Source organism: Quercus suber, unplaced genomic scaffold (assembly GCF_002906115.3).
Source record: "Quercus suber isolate HL8 unplaced genomic scaffold, Cork oak 2.0 scaffold_91, whole genome shotgun sequence".
Classification (NCBI taxonomy): Eukaryota; Viridiplantae; Streptophyta; class Magnoliopsida; order Fagales; family Fagaceae; genus Quercus; species Quercus suber.
This window is the reverse complement of record NW_027069556.1, coordinates 124,833-141,985: the sequence shown is the minus strand read 5'-3', so window position 1 is coordinate 141,985 and position 17,153 is coordinate 124,833. Positions and strand designations below refer to the sequence as shown.

At 33.5% G+C, this 17,153-nt stretch overlaps 2 long non-coding RNA genes across 6 annotated transcripts; both read right to left on the bottom strand.

The window, feature by feature from the left end:
• Nucleotides 1–4,122: 4,122 nt before the first annotated feature.
• LOC136067918 (uncharacterized) lies at nucleotides 4,123–7,715 on the bottom strand. Its single transcript, XR_010629326.1, has 2 exons — nucleotides 7,564–7,715; nucleotides 4,123–6,833 (listed from the first exon to the last, which is right to left on the bottom strand). It is a non-coding gene; the product is annotated as an uncharacterized LOC136067918 (long non-coding RNA).
• A 4,451-nt stretch (nucleotides 7,716–12,166) lies between these two features.
• Nucleotides 12,167–17,131, bottom strand: LOC136067917 (uncharacterized). Of its 5 annotated transcripts, none has more exons than XR_010629324.1 (5): nucleotides 16,882–17,131; nucleotides 16,560–16,713; nucleotides 15,297–16,367; nucleotides 14,322–14,347; nucleotides 12,167–12,198 (listed from the first exon to the last, which is right to left on the bottom strand). It is a non-coding gene; the product is annotated as an uncharacterized LOC136067917 (long non-coding RNA). The 5 variants fall into 5 exon arrangements; XR_010629323.1 differs by lacking the exon at nucleotides 12,167–12,198 and adding an exon at nucleotides 12,346–12,776; XR_010629325.1 differs by lacking the exons at nucleotides 12,167–12,198; nucleotides 14,322–14,347 and adding an exon at nucleotides 12,346–12,776 and having other exon boundaries at nucleotides 16,560–16,755.
• Between the last annotated feature and the right edge of the window lie 22 nt (nucleotides 17,132–17,153).

Here is a 17,153-nt window from a genome sequence, read left to right as displayed (position 1 = left end):
ATTAATTTTAACAAAATTTAAAAACATAAAAACAAAATTTAAAACATAAAATAAGTCAAAAATCAACCAAGAACACAAATTCAAAATTAAACCATTGAATCAAATTAAACCCAAGAACATTGAATCAAATTAAATACAAGAACATCCATCATCAGCCCACAACATAGATCTATACGAGCAAACCAACATTCCAACAAAAATTAAACATTTCGCACATCATGCTTGATTCTTTAGAGAATCCCAATAGAGCACAAAATAATTACACTGCGAATCTAACAACTGAATCAATAAATGACACCCAGAAAGACAACCCACCAAGCTGAAATACAAATCAAACCCAATTTTCCTTTTTTTTTTTTTTTTTTTTAAATCCCAGCATCAAAATTCCATGAACTTCATACTCAACACAAGAACAAGGCAAGTGGAGTTGGGGCTAATGGCGACGGCGAGCTAACCCACAACAAACAAAACCCATACCCACGACGAGCAAACCCACGACAGACCCACGGTGAGCAAACCCAAACCCACGGCAAGCAAACCACAACACACCCACGGCGAGCAAACCCACACTTGACCCACGGCGAGCAAACGACGAGCACCACTGATCCACGGCGAGCAAACCCACGACGAGCACCACTGATCCACGGCGAGCAAACCCACGACTAACCCACGGCTAGCAAACCCACGACTGACCCACGACGAGCACCACTGATCCACGACGAGCAAACCCACGACTGACCCACGACGAGCAAACGACGAGCACCACTGATCCACGGCGAGTAAACCCACGACGAGCACCACTGATCCACGGCGAGCAAACCCACGACTGACCCACGGCTAGCAACCCACGACTGACCCACGACGAGCAAACGACGAGCACCACTGATCCACGACGAGCAAACCCACGACTGACCCACGGCTAGCAAACCCACGACTGACCCACGACGAGCAAACGACGAGCACCACTGATCCACGGCGAGTAAACCCATGACTGACCCACGGCGAGCAAACCACGACCGGCCAAAATCTTAACCCACTACACCAAATCACAAGACCCACCACTGATCCACAGCCCCTCCAATCCACTGCCAAAAAATCGAGAGAGAGAGTCCAAGAAAGAATAAAGAAGAAAGAAGAGTGAGAGAAGAGGTAATTGATTTTCTGGGTTGTGGGTTGATTGACAAATGTTTTGGGTTAAATTTGATTCAATGGGTTTAATTTTGAGTTTGTGTTCTTGGTTTGATTTTCTGATTTATTTTTATGTTTTAAATTTTGTTTTTATGTTTTTAAATTTTGTTAAAATTAATAAATTAATTTTTAAATTTATATGCTGATGTGTCATGGGTGATGTGGCATTTTTATAATATTTTAATTGCTCCGGCTGCCACCTCAGCTATTTCCGTCGGTTGACTGACGGGAAGGACTAAAATGGAACGCGTAAATTGGTTTTAGGGACTAAAAGTAGAAAAATAAAAATGTAGGGACTAAAAGGTCATTTACGCCTTCTTTTTTAAAAAAAATTTGTCCACAGTCTACAGCTTGTTTTACCCTCAATGTAATCTCTCTCTCAATCGGCACTCATCGGCGCTCAAAACAGTTAGATCAGTGTTTATCCAAACTCATTGACAGTCAGTTTCTCGTTTTGAACAGTAGTAAAGAGTCTGCCATCAATATGCATGGTGATGCTGCAAAAGTTGTGAAGGCTTTGGGTGACAATGCCATCTACTGCAATGAGCCCTTAAAGCTGATGCTAGGATCAATTTTGAAATTAGATTCAGTGGTATTTCCAGTGGGAGTGAGATTGAGGTTTGATAGTAACAAATAGAAATGGCAAAGCGGGCGGGGCAGTGTGGGTTCGGGTCGGGTCAATCAGGTTTGCGGGTCAAACGGGTCGCAGGTCAAAATGGGTCATTTTTAAACGGGTTAATCTAGTTGCGGGTCGAGTCGGGTTTACCTGTATTTTTCAAAGTTTTTTTTTTTTTTTTTTCCTTCTTCTTCTTCTTCAATTACAAAAAAAAATCAATGACAACCTGTTTAGAGAGAATGAATAAAATAAATTAAGCAAATGAATTGCACTTAATGTCACTTGTTAATATCCTTCCAATTCTGATAGTTTTGAGTATGACAAAAATTATTTATAGTCATAAATTCATGATAGAAAAAGTCTTCAATGTTAATAGTTCACTATCAAAATGCATATAACTTTCAATGTCTTCAAAACTCTTGCTATTTCTTTCCCTCCAAATACACCACATCAAGCAATGGGGGATAACCATCCAAATATGACAATTTCAATGACAACCAAAACAACCTTGCCAACAAGCTATGAGCTCAACTACAGATTTTGGCATCACCCATGAAAGTCCAAATAAAACCAAAATCATTGACCACAAATCTAAAGCATTAGGGCAATTGAGCGTAAGGTGATCAACAGATTCATCATTGCATTTACACATATAGCACAATTTTTAATCCTTACCTTTCTCTCCCTTAAGTTGTCAATAGTTAAAAAATCTACCCCCAAAGCTACAGTCCATACAAGAAGGCTACTCTTGGAGGAGCTTTTGATTTCCATATGATTTTTCAAGTTAAAGGATGCTCACTGGTGATTGCAGCTATATCTAGAAGAGAACCAACCTTGAAGCCCTTTTTCTTATCAGGTTTCTAGCACATCTTATCCTCCCCAATCCCCCTAAATCTAAAATTGAATGTTCAAATAGCGTGTAAAACACTCTGATCGTTTAGACCCCCAATTTACAAATTACTAATTCAAGCTTAATATCAAACGATGTACATGCGGAAAATGAACATAAGCTTATAATAGAATTGATAAACAATCTAAACCAAATAAAATCTCATCCACAGCAGAAATTAAATGACAAAGATTAAGATAAGAGAGATGCAAACACAAGGACAACACAACGATGTGTTATTGAAGAGAAAACCGAAGCCTTCGGCGTAAAACCTCTCCGCCGCCCTCCAAGCGGTCAATAATCCACTAGAAAATGAAGTTGGGATACATGAACAGCAATAGACCCTCCAAGCCTAATCTACCCAGTGTACCAAAGCCCTCCAAGCTTCTTGCTCCAATGAGGTTATGCCGAACTTTTGTCTTTTCTAGCTTACCGAATTCTGCTATATCCCATAGCATCAACCAATAACCATTGGTCCCTTCCTAATTGCTTCCCAAAACACCAAATAGCCGTCTCACAGATGCGGGTATGATGAGAAAAGGATTTGGGTAAGAACCTCTCAAGGATGTAACAATAGAGAGGGTGAGAGTAGAGGAATTTGAAGATTCTCTATGTAAAGATTGTGGATGAATCAATCTTGTTTTTCTCTAGGGTTTCTCTCTCAAAATTCTCTCTAGAAGCTCTCTACATTTAGTGGGTATAAGGGTCTATATATAGTGGTGGGTGTTTGGAATACGAAGAGTCATTTTTCCAAAACAGAGTTCGCTGGCAGCTTAGCCTCGCGACTTGGCTGAGTCGCAAGTTCAAGCCGCAAGATAACTAAATGGCCACTCTGGACTTTTTGTCCTGTAGTTCTCCAGCTGGCATGACGCTTCAGCTTCTCCGCATGCTTGGCACGTGAGCATCTTTTGGCAGTTTGCAAGCCATGAGCTACTCGCGAGTTCCTGCTTCATTACACACTCGAGCAATTCTTCACACTCTTTCACACACTACCTGTACATAAATCCCACTTAAATATAGGGTTACTAAATGCTAAAGTACAAGCAAATTTGGCACGAAATAAAGCCAACAAAATGGTTGATTAAATTCAAACTTACAATCTCCTCCTTTGGCTATTTTGTGACAAAACCCTACAACAAACTCTACACTTAACGTGTGAGTTGGGAACAGTTTATCAAAACTCACTCATACCTAACTCTAGAATCTGTAAAACTCTTGAACCATAAGAACAAGTATCTCTTGAAACACAATAACACAATATGATCATTGTATGCAGAAAACTTGTAATGCATATGGAGCAAGCACAATGCGATCAAGCAAAATGGAAATAAGTAATAAACCAAGGCTTGACTAAAAACGAACAATCACTATAAATAGTGATCACAATGCTCATTCACACAAGGAATGAACATCTGGACATGCAAGCTAATAAGCTCAATTGCAAAGTATTATTTGCATGTTCAACACTCAACGAATGCAATAACTCAAGGTAATTGCATTAAGTATAAAACTCTAACAAAGGGCACAAGAGTGATATACTAAAAGAAAATGCATGACATTTAACATCAAGTACTTAAGCTATAAAGCATGGGTGCAAAACCTTAAAAGCTTACAAAAACAACAAGTACAAACCAAAATCCTGAATATAAACTAAGACATATGATAACAATAAGTAAAACATTAAACATAGGCAACTCCTACTCTTAAACATCAATACTCCCCCTTTGATGAGTCATAGGAGCTGTGATGAACTTGGAAAATATATACCTGTAACCTGAAAAAACTTGCACAAAACACATTAGACCTTCAAGGTATAGCAAGTAATAAAAGGGCAAGTATAATGTAACAAGTAAATTGCGATCAAATAAACATGTGATGTGAAACATGTGAGTAACTTGATCATACACCAAAACAGTCATATAGAAATGACTACAATGATCACATAGCAAAGCAATTGATCATCCGAACATGCATTCAATGAAGCACAATAGCATAAGGATGTAGCATGTCCCACACACACACGATGCAATACAAGAAAACAAACATAAAGAGAAACAAACAAAACAAAGTTTTCTTATTGACACAAAGTCTTCTCCCCCTTGGCATATGCATCTCTCCTATAGAATATCTCTCCCCCTATAAATGTGCATGAGAAATAGAATTTCTCCCCCTAAGGATGTGCACAAGAGTCATGTAGAAATGACAAAACACTCTGGTATACTCTCTGGAGTATACTCTCCCCCTTTTTGTCAAGAATAGACAAAGGGTTAAGGAGAAACAAGAGTAAAAGATGAAGGTATGAACAATGATTATGATGCATAAGGGGTGCAAGATGAATGAGAAAATGAAGCTCAAACCTAAGACAAGACAAAATGCTATAAAGCATAAGGTAATCATGACATGCTAGGATGAAGAAACAAGGTATAGACCAATGCATGAGAAGGGTAGCAAAGGTGTGTGCAAGAGGTGACTATGTGCAATACTTGACCAATGCAAGGAAAATGCACATGTGGGGCAAGGTGTGTTAAATACACAAGCAATGAACCAAACATGTTCCTAATGAGAAAACATGAGAAACCCCAAAGATTGATACTCATTGGAGTCTAAACAAGCGAGAAAATGCCTAAGAGGCATTTTATCAAACACCTAGCATGCACACTATGAACAATAATGTGAAACAATGCATGAACATCATGAAATCCACCCTTAATACATGCTCTTTTTGCCACAAGGGGCCAACATCCAAAGCAAAACATCAAAAGAAACCAATTCCATTCAAAAATTTGACAAAAATAAAGTTTTCTCAACCCCTATGATGAAAATCCCAACTAAGAGCACAAAACTCACCAAAACATAATCTAAGGATTCAAATCAATGAAAAGAGTTTAAAATAACCATAGAGATGTTAATGGAATGAAAAATCATTCAAATTGATTGGGTTTTGATGTAAAAATATTGAAAGAGAGATTTAAAAGAGAATGAGAGAGGTTAAAAACAAGTTTTCCACGAAAAGCCCTTTAAAAAGATGTTTCTGGGCATTTCGCGACTGGGCAAGTCACCAAAATATTCGCGAGTCGCAAGTGAGTCGCCAAAGCTTCTGGCTTGAACTCGTGATTGGGGTTTCCCAACTAGTGAGTCGCGAGATGAGTTGTGAAAAACTCTGACACCTGTTTAACAACACAGAACAATTTTAAACAATGAAAAACAATGTAAGCACTAAACATGAACACAAGGAGTGATAAAAATCACTTCCAAAAACATAAAAAATGATCAAAAATCTTTTTGGATTGATCCATATATAGTTGAGCACACACACATCACATTTAAACAAGTACAATCAAACAAATGAATAAGGCATTCATTGAACATTAGGCATATGTGTAATGTGTGTGTATCAAATGTGGAATAGTCCTTAGTCTAGAGTGAAACTTCAATGATCAATTCAATTCAGTCATACATAACCAGTACTAAGTCAAGTAGTCTATCTCAATTATAGAAACTAGCTTATAACCCGCACAATGTACGGGATACTTTTATTTATTACAAAAGACATGGTAACTGAAAATATAAACATTTTTTCATGAAGATAATACCAAAAATATAAAATCAAATAATTACTTGCAAGAAGAAGACGCGAATCTAGAGAGTCATAGAGACTTCCAAATTTAATTTTGAAATTTCGTGGTGGTCAACAAAATTTTAAATAGACCTTTTAGAAATAAATTTAGAAAATTTGTATTCCTTTACCACCCATCCACTCAAGAAAAAAGAAAGTGTTTTTTTTACTCCAATAATTTATTATTCAAAACATGTTCCGTAGGTCCAAAAGATTATCAAAATAAAATTATGGTGGTCCAAGAGAGATAATAGTTGCCTCTGTTTTTTGTAGAAGCAAAATAAGTGACTTCGACAAACAATAATTAATAATTAACATATTATGATACTCAAATCCTGTAGTATTAATCCACGAAATGCATCAAACTACAGTAATAAATAGTCTCACAAAATTCTACACCAAAGGAAATTGTAGAGCAACAAACAAAGAAATACGGAATAAATAAACATTGAGTTTCGCCTAAATGCAAACCATTAATCCAGGAAATTTAAGAATGTTGTCAGATTGTCTAAGAAAAACTTTCCCTGTAATGTAATAAAGAAACACATTAGAGCACAATTAGTTGTAATCAGAGATCAAAATTAAAAGTAATATTCAGGATATATATTCTAAATACAATGAAATTCTAGCAATAGCATAATACAATTTAATTGTGTTGAAATCAACCAACTTCAAACTTTGATTGTATAAACATTATATCATAACAATTCTAAAATATTTTATAAAAAACTTTCAAAGGTTTATGTCATTTGCATTTTCTAAATGTTTATGGATTTTTTTATTTCCTGCAATGACTAATGCTTTAATTAACTGGCACCTCAAGAAATAGCATAATATATGCATATTGGCCATTCTTTTGGAGCAACTAAATCAAACATGGTATAAATGAAACTCTAGCGGAAGATGGTTCCAATTGTTCCCATGACCATTCTCCTGTTTTTCCTAGCTAGTGTAGGACCATTTCTAATACACAGTTTCGAAATTATTTCGTCTTCCATGCCATTTTCTTTTGGTTCTCTTCTCAAACATTATCATCTGCCTTCTTTGTCATGCTACCATTGCATTATATATAATCTTTGACGTGCTACTATTGCATTATATATATATATATATATATTTCTATGATAACATTGTCAAGGATCAAAAGTAATTTTAATAGTTTTTTTTTTTTTTTTTTAATTATCAAGCATTAACAAATGAGAAAGACATTCATTAAAAATAAAAGCAACAAAGGGAAAATTATGCTATCCTAACCTTTCAATTTAATTTAGTAACTCTTGTTGAACAACCAATGATCTTATCTATTTCTGTGCTACCACAAAAACACGTGAAAAAAATAAAAGGAAAAAAAAGAAAGATATTGAAAATAGATAAATCCTAATAAACATCAATGTAAAATAGTTCTACAAAATACAAACTTAGCTCCTATACACATTCCATCCATAAAACATCTAGAAGTAAATTTGGTCACATATGCAAAATGATGTAGAGAATAATTAAGATGGTGGTGACCTGCGTCATGGAGAATAGGCAACCTATAGTACTAAGGTGTTGTTAGTAAAATTACTTGGAGTACAAATATAATAGCAATACTGTTAACCACTATTCAATTGGAAAAACTGATCCAAATATCTTAAGAAACGGGATTGGATTATTTGCAAGTTTTGGCAAGTAACAAAAATTTGTTTTGGTCCTTTAGGAATTTTAATCGAACAATCTGGGCTCAAAAGAAAGTCTACCAATTAGGAACAGCTACCACATCAAATTTAGATCCAAATCCCATCGACTAAATGTTACCATTTACTGACACAAAAAAAAAATATATATATATATATATATAAACACATGCATACTAATTTCTTCTTCATCAACTGCTTTCGTTATATACATTGACTTTTATCTATAATGAAAACATATAAACATTTTAAATACCAAGACAAAGGAAAAGGTACAATGGAATTAAAAAGTGAAGTTCCAAACTTTAAGAAAAGTAAGGCAAACAATACTTTTACAGGTCAATTTACCGAAGAAAAAAAAATTAATTGAAACCAAATACTTGAAAAACAGTTCTGACTATATTGTGCACGGAAAAAACTAATTCAAACCGAAAGACATCAAATGAAAAAAACATAACCCAAAAAAAAGAGAGAAACAAAAGGAAAATAAGGCTAACCTAAACCTTTCAATATGATTCGGTACCTCTTCTTGCAAAATACCAAACTGTCGTATCTGGTAGAGAACTGTGTAAATATGTGCTTCGACAAAAAGATAGTCAATGAAGGATTTTTTAAAATACAATGAATAAGAAGAAAGAGAGACTACAAAAGAAAATGTAGATGTATGCAAATTTTTGCAAATGTTTTAATCTGAATTTATTCAAAAAATTGTAAGATTAATTACACACAACAATTTGTTTTTAAAATAATGAACTTTTTCTAAAGATTAACAAACTAATCTAAACATTAATGTGTACGCCACACAACAATCTTTAGTAAATATTCCCTAAATATTCAATGACATAATTTAAGCAATATGTTGACTATTTAATATACCCAAATTATAAATAATAATAAAATAAAATAAAAAGCCGTTAATCAAATTCAATAAGTGAAAAAAAAAAATTTATTTACTGTCAAAAAGAAATTCATTCATTCCTTTAAACAAATATACAATCAAACGGAAAACATGATTTTTTAGCACAAACATTAAAGGGGTTTTAGACTTTTTAGTTTCAGATAATAGATGGTCAGAGCAACAACATTGAAAAATCCACCATAATTCAAGGGCAAACATGTTTTTCTCTACACATATTCAAGGGCTAAACCCCATGATGCCACCCAAAAAAAAAAAAAAAAAGGATTATAATAAATCAGGAAGAAAGCATCAAAATAAAGAATATAACACATCAAGTAACAAAATGCTGACCTTGGGTATTGGTGCTGCAGAAAAGAAGCGAAACAGAGTGGGTGTCAAATTGAAATTGGGAAGAAGGAAGAGATTTTATTTTGCTGTTTTTTCTTTTACCGAATGAAGGGGATTCATCTTTTCTTTGAGGTGGGTGCCGTTTGATTAAGGGAGTGGCAATTCTGGGCATACAAACCATGTTGTTGGGCATGCAAAATGCCAATTGTCCAACAATCACCATAAAAACCTTTTCCCTTATTGGCCTATGTTTGTTCCACTACCTTTCTCTTCTTCTCTAATGACCCAGATAGCAAGCCAAAAAAATAGAAACAAAACAAAATATGAAACTAAAATTCAAGAAAGCAAAGGAACAAAACCCCAAAACTGAAAATTCCTAAGAACAATTTAATTAGAATTTGATCTTCTAGGTTGTTTCCCTTATTTCAACGAAATCCCTAAATTGACAACAAACCTAATTGAAGAGAATAGGATAAGAGATTAATTAGAAGCCCAACTATTGAAACAATCTAAATATTGTAGCCTTTGAATTATAAGTCTGGAGTACCCTAAAAAAATGAATCCAAATATTCTAAGCAAAACCAATTCATTTCAAAGGCTGCATAATAAAGAAGTAACTGAATTAAAAATCAGAGAAAAAAAATGAAAAAAACTGAAGATTTTGGTCACATCATATGTAAAATTCAAGGTGCAATCAATTAAGATAAAACAATTTGTAAAAAAAAAAAAATTTAAGATTAAAAATATACATAAACCATATCAGTTGTGAGATCAATGCATGCCACTATTTGAAGGCCAAAGAAGTATTATGTATTAAGTGTGATTCAGTGACATATAATTAATAAGCACCAGAAAACTAATCATCATGTTGTTCATGGCAGTATACACTAAAAAAAGGCATAAAAAATTATTTTAAAATAAGATCAGTGTGAAGAGGTATTTAATAGAAGCAATGGAAGTCCTAAAAACAAATAGAAAAAAGTACAGTGTGTCTCATATAAGAAAGGTGAAGAAGAAATACAACCTGTGTTAGTGATAGATTGTTTTAAATAAAGTGAAGGGGTATTCTGTCAATTCCAAATCTCCAACCAATCATGGTGAAATTACATCCTTTGTTGGACATGCTTTTGATTCTCTATTCACTTTTTCTACCTTTTGCCCTATTCTATACACCGATAGAAAAATCAGTCCTACAAACAAATAGGAAAAATTACCGAATGTCTCATATAAGAAAGGAGAAGAAGAATTTCAACATGTTTAGCAGCAAATGCTATGGGGTCAACCAAGCACTCTAACCAACAAAAAATTAATTAAGCCTCTCTAGGTAGATTGAAAAATTAACAAGAAATAAACAGACAAAATACTAAAATCAAAGCATCAGTTATAAGAGGAAAAAGACTAATCAAGCGTATATAAATTTTAAAAATTAAAAAAGAAAAAACTTGGGAAATATTATGAGGAACAAACTACTTCCTATCTTCCCAAATAGCACTTGAATTTACATATCCAGTAATTGAGTTTCATTAAATAAGAGAAAAATACATAAAAAAATTTTAAAACTCACATTTAAAAATTAATTATTTCATTCATAATTTTATATAGCAAAAAGCAACAATATTCAACAATTTTTTTTTTTTTCAATTTTTTAGGGTTATACTTGTTGGCAATATTTCCCCTGCTTTGCCTGTGTTTACTCCACTGCCTTTCTCTTCTTCTTCTCTAATTATGATTGTGACTATTGATCAAAACCAATTTTAAAGCAAAACCTTGATAAGAAAACAAATCTCTTATATTTCTTTGAATGGTGTTTAGTGCAAACCCTTAATATAGTTGATGCAATTGCATGAATAATTATGTTGGTTAGGGGGTTTGTCACGTGAAATAACAAAAGGGAATTGTAATATTTTCTTCTACCCAGATCAAAGAAAAAGAGAAAAAAAATCTTACCGGACTGTGTCCATGTCTCTATCACTGTCTCTTTAATAACTTTGGTGTTTTCTCTGCTTCTTTCATCGCCTCTTCCTTTCCCTGCTTCTGTCTCTATCTCCATATCTCAATACCTCAAGGACGTTCGATCATATTTAACTTTGACGGGTGCCGATTGCGGTGGTCTAAGTCTGTCAGGGGATGGCAATGGCCGGCCGTACGAATCTCCAGTGTGGCACAAGGTTTTCCTTTTTCTCCTTCCTTTTCTCTGTATCACAGTGTCGCTAGGGTTTTTCTAGTTGAAACACTATTTTATTTTATTTTAACCGGTTTTTATTTTTTATTTTTTATAATATACATAAAACTGCCAAATGGTGTTACACTCGTAATAAAACAATAATGTGATTTAACGCAACGTACGGTTTTTTAAAGAAAAAAATTGTAAACGTGGCAGCATTTTAAGTGACATTTTTTCCTAACATGGCGGCACCTTGTAAAGGCTTCTGCTATTATATATAACTAGCGTTTAACCCACGCAATGCGCGGGATCATTTGAAATCTCATAAGTAGAAGAGAAATTTGGCTAATAAAATTAATTTTTAATGAAAAAATTTGTTGCAAAGTGTGTAAGAAATTATTACTATGCATTCTAAAGATTCTCAATCATCACAACCCATACTTTGGTGGACCCATACTTTGGTGGTATGTACGAAGGATCCTAACAAATTACATTGAAATAAAACAAACATTCATTCTCAGTACACAACTAACCCAACCAAAAAGCTTAAATCAAAACCAACCCAACCAAAATACTAAAAACTAACTCATATTTCTTAGTTCATATCCCAAAAAAAAAAAAAAAAAAAAAAACTTTATCATTCAATTTCAACTATAGAAAATGCTACTTGTGGAGGTAATAGACTCCTTTGAGATCTTAAAATGGCAGATTTTGATCGAATTAGTGCAGGTGAAACAGAGTGGACACCATCAATTGGTGTTGAAGATCCGAATGGATGCATTTTGCCAGCAGCAAAACTGTACCTATTCACCAAAATGACTCTATCCAATAATCTAATGAGCTTATGCAGATCGCCAAACACACATAAATTAAAATAATGGTCAGCCTAGCAGGTAAATCTACTTTGTACTCAAACCTCAACACATCATACTTCTCACTTTTTAGCAACAGAACAAAAGAGGAAAATGTATTTATTTTAATCATTTGATCATGCTGTTAAAAATGACAGCAAATAATAAAAATGTACAATAGAAATACAACTTCACATGTTGAACTTTGGTGGTATTTACGGAGAAGCCTGACAAATTACATTGAAATAAAACAGACATGCCTTTTCACTATACAACTAACCCAACCAAAATGCTTAAATCAAAACTAACTCATATTTCTTAGTTCATAACCAAATCAAAGGAGAAAGGAAAAAAAAAAACTGTAACATTCAATTTCAATTGAAGAAAATGCTGCTTGTGGAGGTAATAGACTCCCTTGAGATCCTAAAATGGCAGATTTTAATCAAATCAGTGCAGGTGAAACAGACTGGGCATCATCAACTGGTGTTGAAGACTCGGATGGATGCATTTTGCTAGCAGCAAAACTGTACCTATTCACCAAAATGACTCAATACAGATTCAGAACAAAAGGGGAAAATGTATTTATTTTAATCATTTGATCATGTTGTTAAAGATGACAGCAAATCAAGTGTCAAAAAGAAAATATAATAAAATAGAGACCAAGCTAGATAGATATTCTGTAAATCTGCAAAGCTACTATCTTTCAAGTTGAAAACATGAGTTTCATTTAGATCATTGAAGAAAATGCAATTCCTTTTATACCCAGTAAACTCTTCAGCCAAAATTGATAAACAACAATAAACTCTCCAAACGCCTGAAACGCCAGCCGCGCAAAACAAAGGGACACTAAGTATAGTACCATGTAATTGTATCTTCAAAAAAAAATCATGCACAAATAGTGATTCAAAGGAAATTAATGACCAAAGCCTTAATCATATTTTAGCAGCAAATTTGGGTATAAAATTTAAAAATTTTACAATAATGTGTGCCATTATCTAAAATTCAGTGTTTCTTCCAATGACAGGTGTTATGCATTAAAAAAATATAGACAATTCGAAGATCCTCTAGAAGTTGAGCTGGTGGCTGTGCGTTGCTGGAATTTTGCTCATGAAGAACAAAAAAATGCTTATATTTTAGAAGGTGATTCAGCTACATATCCATATGGATATTGATCAACATGGTTAGAAACATCATTGAGGAGGTAAGACCATTACTGAACAACTTTGAGCACTTTGAAGTTTTTGTTGTAAAAAGAGAAGTTAACATGGAAAATCATACGGTGGCTAGAAATGCCCAATTTGTGACGAATTTGATAGTGTGGATGGATGAAGCTTTGTCCAACAACAATTTATCCTTGATGCAATTGCAATAAAATATATGTTTCCTTCAAGAAAAAAAAAAGGAAAGATAAGTTATTAATTATTTGTGAAGCATTTGGAATGCCATTTTAGAGCTTCAAGAATTATGAGGGAAGCAAATGGAGAATTATTAGTTAAACTTTCTGCTACTTCTATTTTTTTGATTGTTGATGGAGTTGGCAGCCTTTGGTTTTCCTACAACAATTTTTTTTTTTTTTGTTTCTTACAATGTTTGACATTTAAGGAAAACGATTCATCAGAATGTGCAAAACATATCCATATTACATACTTTAAGCTTAACTTTCTTATGCAACTGAAGATTAATCAAATAAAGATGTGGACACATTTATACTAAATTATATTCATAATAAGCTAAAAACGATTAAAAGTGCAACTATATTTTTTCCCCAAACCAATACATGCCATGATCATCAACATGAAAATTCTCTTAAAGAATGAAAAATGCACAATAAGTTCCTTTAGTTATATATATTTAAATTCAGTCATGTGAGTTTAAGTATAAAGAGCACTACAATATTTAGACGTACAGAACCCAAGAGATCCCCCTATACTAAGCCAGTCAAAAGCATTGAAGTAAGTATCTCAATTCTAGTATGTTTACTCTAAAAATTTATTTATGTAAAACTACTGTTGGTTTGTTTTCATTTATATTTTAAATGTTTCCTTAAAATCAAAGTAAATAAGCAGATCATTGACCTTTGTGAACAATGGCAACTCCAGCCCTACAAAGTATAAGGTGATGGTTATGGTCTGGAGGCATTTCTCTAGGAATATTTCAAACATGTTACCAAAAAAATAAATCAGAGAAAAAATCCATGGATTGAAGAGATAGTAATTGGCATCATATAGCTATGGGCCATCCTTGGCCTTCTCTTTTGTAGGCGTCTATTTTATGAGTCAATAATGCTATCATCTTTTAATACCTCTGAGTCTATAGTGCAATCATCTTAATGGTATTAAAAGTGAGGATTTGTTTTGCAGATATATATTTTCTGAACAACATAATTCTAAAGAATTAAAATGCAAGTCCATAATAAATTTTGTCAAACACATATCATGCTATAAAACTCAGCCAACAGTCGAGCAAACACTGTTAACTCAGTTAAGATAAATCTGTTGTATATTAATTAGCAGCCCAAGTATTAAAACAAACTAAATATCTTAGCATTTAAATTATAAGTCTGGAGTACCCCAAAAAATAAATCCAAACATTCCAAGCAAAACCAAATCATTTCAAAGGCTGCAGAATGAAGAAGTAACTGAATTTAAAGTCAGGAAAAAAAAATTGAAGATTTTGGTAATCTAACAATTATAGCATATGTAAAATTCAAGGCGCAATCAATTAAGATAAACAATCTTTCTCCAAAAAAAAAAAAAAATTAAGAAAAACATTATACATAAACTATATCGGTTGTGAAATCAATGCATGCCACTATTTTAAGGCCAAAGAGGTATTATGTACTAAGTGAGATTCAATAACATATAATTAATAAACACCAGAAAACTAATCTTCATGCTGATCATGGCAGTATACACTAAAAAATGGCATAAAAAATTATTTTAAAATAAGATCAACATGAAAAGGTATTTAACAGAAGTAATAGAAGTCCAAAAACAAATAGGAAAAATTACAAAGTGTCTCATATAAGAAAGGTGAAGAAGAAATAAAACCTGTGTTAGTGAAGATTGCTTTAAAGAGAGTGAAGAGGTATTCCGTCAACTCCAAATCTCCAACCAATCATGGTGAAATTACATCCTTTGATGGACATGCTTTTGATTCTCTCATCACCTTTTCTACTTTCTGCTCTATACATAGATGGAAAACCAATGACAGATAAACAGCGGAAAAAAAAATCTAATAAAAGCATCATACATAGGGGGAAAAAAGAACAGATCAAGCATGAAAAAAGAGTAAGAAAGCAAAAAATCTAGAGAACATTAATAAAACAAATCTAAAGGTCTAAAGCCTTCTTCACAATTGTCTTTGCCAATGATCATAATCATTGCCCACTACCTTATCATTCCACAGTTGACACATTACAATGAAATTTTCAATGCCATACATATAAAGTCAATATATATTCCAATCCGGATGCCTACCAAAAGCCAAACACAAACAGAGAAATCAAGATATTGAATCAGAAATCTAACAAAAAAGAAAAAGACACTATCCAATATTGATTCAGTTTGTTTTCTACGATGATTGCAAAATTACCCCCCAAAAAATATCATCCAAATATCCAAACCAAAACCAAAGCTAAGCAAAAACAAATTATAACCAAAATACCTTTATCAAAACCATATTTAACCCAAATGCCTCAATCAAAACCCTATAATCAACACAATAAGAAATAGAGAAAGCAAAAAGGTAAAGGAAACATTAATGAAAGACATTTCAATTTAAAAAAAAAAAAAACACAGAATACATTAGAAAGCAAATAGGAAGCCAAAGGTTATATATGCAAAGGAAAAACATACAAAGAAAGAGCACCCAAAGAAAGAGCATTACCCCATCAATTAACTATGCAATTGAAGTAATAGTATTTGAATAGGAAAAGCAACCGTGGTAAACAATGAACTGGGAATTGCATAAACTACCGGCAGAAACAATCTTTGATTAAGAGGAAAAAAAACATTATGCTAACCCCCCTCAATCTTCTCATCCTTAACCGAATCCTCATTCGTTTTCTTGACTCTCGTCTCTGCGTTCATCTCTTCATTCACATTCGGCTTGATGTGCATCTGTAGCCATAGCTTTTACGAATCAAGTTTGTACCCATATAAAATTATCTAAAACAAAATTATGCAGGAAAATTACTGCAGAAATTTGAAGAATCATTATTCTAGGGTTCTGCATTCTTGTTCATGCCGTAAGAATCAATTTTCACAACAAAGCACCAAAAGGAGAAGAATGAACACAGAATTGATGCGTACCTTTCACCGAAATAGCGCCGATCTCTAACTCCGTATCTCAAAACCTCTGTGACGTTTGATCGTATTTAGCTTTGACGGATTCCGACTGTAATGGTCTAAGTCCGGCAGGATATAGCAGTGGTCGGTCGTACGAATATCCACTGGTTCGCAGAGTCTGAAGAGAAGAGATCGCTACGGTTTTAATCGCAAAACAGGTCTACAATATTCCGCGAATTAACGAAAATAGGGGAAACTTATCCCGAAATCACACAGAAGTTTCAAAACCGAATCAAAACAACAAAAAATCATGGAGAGAAAGAGAGGGAGAGAGCGAAGAACGTACCTGTAAAACTCAAAAGGGATGACGATGGCCGGTCAAACGAATTTCCAGGGTCGCGCAAGTTTTTTTTTTTTTTTTCCTCCTTGAAGAGTTTGATGTGAAGAGACCGATAAGTTTTTTTTTTTTCTCCTTCCTTTTTTTTTTGTCGCAGTATCGCTAGGGTTTTTTTAAGAGAGAGAAAATGGTAATAAGAATCTGATGAGAAGATGCTAGGGTTTTTTTACTTGTGACGTTTTTTTTTTTTTTTTTTTTTTTTTTTTTTTTTTTTTTTTTTT